This window comes from Ramularia collo-cygni (assembly GCF_900074925.1).
Source record: "Ramularia collo-cygni strain URUG2 genome assembly, contig: RCC_scaffold02, whole genome shotgun sequence".
NCBI lineage: Eukaryota > Fungi > Ascomycota > Dothideomycetes > Mycosphaerellales > Mycosphaerellaceae > Ramularia > Ramularia collo-cygni.
In genome coordinates this window covers 1,109,529-1,113,126 of record NW_019716256.1, presented here as the reverse complement: position 1 = coordinate 1,113,126, position 3,598 = coordinate 1,109,529, and positions in this window count along the sequence as shown.

The window sequence follows — 3,598 nt, the reverse complement described above, 5'->3', positions numbered from 1 at the left end:
GGGTAAAATCTCTTCTTAGGAGATAGAGACACATCTCTAGATAATTAACTTAATTAACACATTAGTTCCTACTTTTAAGTACTGCCTATCGGAGACAGTAAGCTAGTTAAAGATTAAGATACTCTTTTACTCTACCCCTAAAAATCTGCGAACCTCCGACTAATATTTAATAGGAATCTAGTTTCTACTTAAGGGAGCGTTTAGGGGCTAGATTAGATAGCCCTTAGTGTTATAGGAGGCACTTAGGCTATCGGTTTCCTATAGCAGGTCTTCTTAGGCCGTAGGTTCTAGCTCTATTACTCTCTTAGGGAGACTAGTAACGAGGTTTTTAACTACTAGGTTAACTTAGGCATCTTCCCTAGGTGTTATAGTAGGATTTAGAGGCTATATAATAGTAGGCCGCTAACTTAGAGAATTCTTTTTAAACTCCTAATAGCGTTTCTTTTTAAGAGCAGCTCGTAAAGCTTCTGCTTGCTTTACGCTCTCTTAACTTACGCGTAAAACTTCGCTATTACTTTTCCGGATTTATTTAGTAGCTTCGTTAAGCCGCTTCTTAAAGCGTAGTATGTCTTTAAGACGCTATAGATCTAGCGGTTTGCCCTCCCCTATTAAGAATTTAAGGGCCCCTAACCGATTAAGTGTTATTTTAGACAACTTCTCCTATTTCTTCTTAGGGATCGAAGCTAGGGTTAAGAAGCTTAAGGCGGTTTTAATATTATCGCTAAGGCTCTCGTTAAACTTAAGTCTAGTAGCTTTAGGTAAAATAGTATTACTAGTATGCAATCTTCTGTTCTATTCCTTAAAGCTAGTAGTAGCGTGCGCCTTAATTAGGCGGTCGCCGTTTACTTAATGCTTAACTACTAAGCTATCCTCTTTTTTAAGAGTGTAGGTCCTAAGCTAGCTACGCTTAAGGATCTTAAATAGCCTAATATAGTTAGGTTAGAGCTTAGTCTTTATTTTATGCACGACGAGCATAAAGTCTCCTTCCTTAAACTTGCTATTAGTATTTATAAAGGTCTTAGAGCTAATAGCCTTAGATCGAGCTGCTTTTGCAATTAGTCTTTCCGCTATAAGGCTCCTTATATTAAGGAGCACTTAGTAGCGCTTAGTAATATCGTTAGGATTAAGCTCTATAGGTTATAGGTATAGGTAATCTCTAAGTATTCGGGGTTCCTATCCGAATAGTAAGAAGAAAGGGCTTAAGCTAGAATTCGATTAAGTTCGAATTCGACTTATATAGAGTGCTTTAGGTAAGTAGAGATCCTATATATAGACGCTCTTACTATAGCATATCTTAGTAAGGATCCGTCTAAGTATACCGTTTAAGGCTTTAACCTTCCTATTAGTCTAGGGATAGTATAGAGTCGTAAGGCGGTAGTTAGCTTAGAGGGTATTTATTAGTATATTAAATGCTTTAAAGATAAAATTTAAGCTATTATCGCTTAAGACTTCTCTAGGTAGCCTAAAGTTCGTATAGATCTCTTCTTGCACGAACCTTATAATAGTCTTAGTCTCTTAATTAGGGACTGCTCTTATAAGTAGCTAGCCTATAGYATAGTCGATTACTATAATAATGTACTTRTTTCTATTAAGAGTAATAGGAAGAGGGCCTACTATATCGATCGCCTATCGTTTAAATAGCTTAAGGGTACGATCGTTTTAGTAGAAGTATAGTTCTTAGGCGGCCGTCCCTAATCGAGGCTTTTTGCGAGTAACTTAATACTAGGGGCAGTTCCTTATATAGTCCTCGACATCTCTCTTAAGAGACTACTACTATCCTCTTATACGGAGGATGCTATTTACTCCTAGGATGCTAAAGTAGCTATAGTCCTTATAGCAACGCTCTAAGAAATCCCACCTAAACTTAGGGTCGATATATAGTGTCTTAGTCCCTAGTTTATTCTTATAGTATAGCAACCTATCCTTAAGTTCTAAGCTAGGCGACTTATCTRCTACTAGCTTACTTAACTTAGGGTCGACGGGCATTTCGCCTATCTCCTTAAAGAGGATTACTATATTAATTACCTTACGCTTAGAGAACTTACGGATAATAGTACCTCTAGTAGTATTAAGGCGGAAGGCTTAAGATAGGGCAGTTAGGAAGTCTGCTACCTTAAGGGATTAATCTCCCCGCTAGGAAGATCCTTTACTAGCTAAGTTAGCTAGCCCTTCTCCTATTAAGTTAGGGCGACGAGAGATTACATCCGGTATAATCGCCTCGCTGCCCTTACGGTACCTAATGTTAATATTATATACTTAGAATTCTTCGATCTATCGTATAAGACGCTTAGTAGGCGTCTTAGAGGTTTTAAGGTATTATAAGCTATAGTAATCTATAATTACTTAGGTAGTATAACTATTCTTAATATAGTAGTACTAGCGGCGTAAGGCGTCCTTAATCGCGAGAAGTTCCTTCTCGTAGATAGGGTAGTTAAGTTCCGCTACTTAGAGCTTGCGACCGTTAAAAGCGACCGGATAGAGTTTCCTATCGTCCCTAAGCTAGTATAGCACTACCCTAATAGCCTACTTACTTATATTAGTTTTAATAATAAAGGGCTTACTTAGGTTAGGGAGTGCTAGTACTAGGTAGCTGCATAATGCCTTCTTAAGGGCTTCGAAGGAGATAGAGCATTATACATTCTACTTAATTAGGCGTTTCTTCTTAGTACGCAGGGTAAGGTTACTCTCCTTAAGGAGATCGCTTAATAGTGCAGCTATCCTTGCGAAGTCTCTAATATACTTGCGGTAGAAAGATGCTAGCCTAGTAAACTATCTTACTTCTTAAGCGTTCCTTAGGATTAGCTAATTACGGATAGAGGCAATCTTGTCCTCTATAGGTCTTACTTAGTTATAGGAAACGTAATACCTATAGAACTCGAACTCTTAGACTCTAATAGAGCACTTCTTAGAGGATATAAAGAGCTCCTAGGCCCGAAGGGCATCTAACACCCGTTTTAAGTGCTATTCGTATTCCTTAAGTGTTTTAGAGTATACGATAATATCGTCTAAGTACACTATAACGCTTTTATATAGCTAGTTAGCTAGAACATCGTTTATTAAGGACTAAAAGCTTAAAGGGGCGTTATATAGCCTAAAAGGCATTACCTTGTACTCGTATTTACCTTAACGAGTATTAAAGGCTATCTTCTATCTATCTTCTTCCTTAACTCGTATTTGCTAGAAGCCTAAAGTTAAGTCGATCTTGCTAAAGTATCTAGCTCCTTAAAAAGCGTTTAAGCAATCGTTAATACGAGGGAAAGGGAAGCGGTCCTTAATAGTTGCATTATTTAAGGCCCGATAATCGATATACATTCGCTATTTCCCTTCTAGCTTAGGTACTAGTAATACTAGGCTACTCTAAGCTAAGTAGGAGCGAGCGATTAAGCTACGGATAAGAAGCTCCTTAATCTACTTCTCTTACTCTATTATCTGTACTTAAGATAGTTAGTATAGCTATTAATTTACTAGCTTGTAGTCGCCTATATCGATAGAGTGCTCTATTACTCTCTTTATAGGTAGCTTAGCTAGTAATAATAAGCGGAAGAGGTCTAAGTTAGTATTAATAAGCCGTTAGAGAGAGGCTTCCTTACTTAAGGGG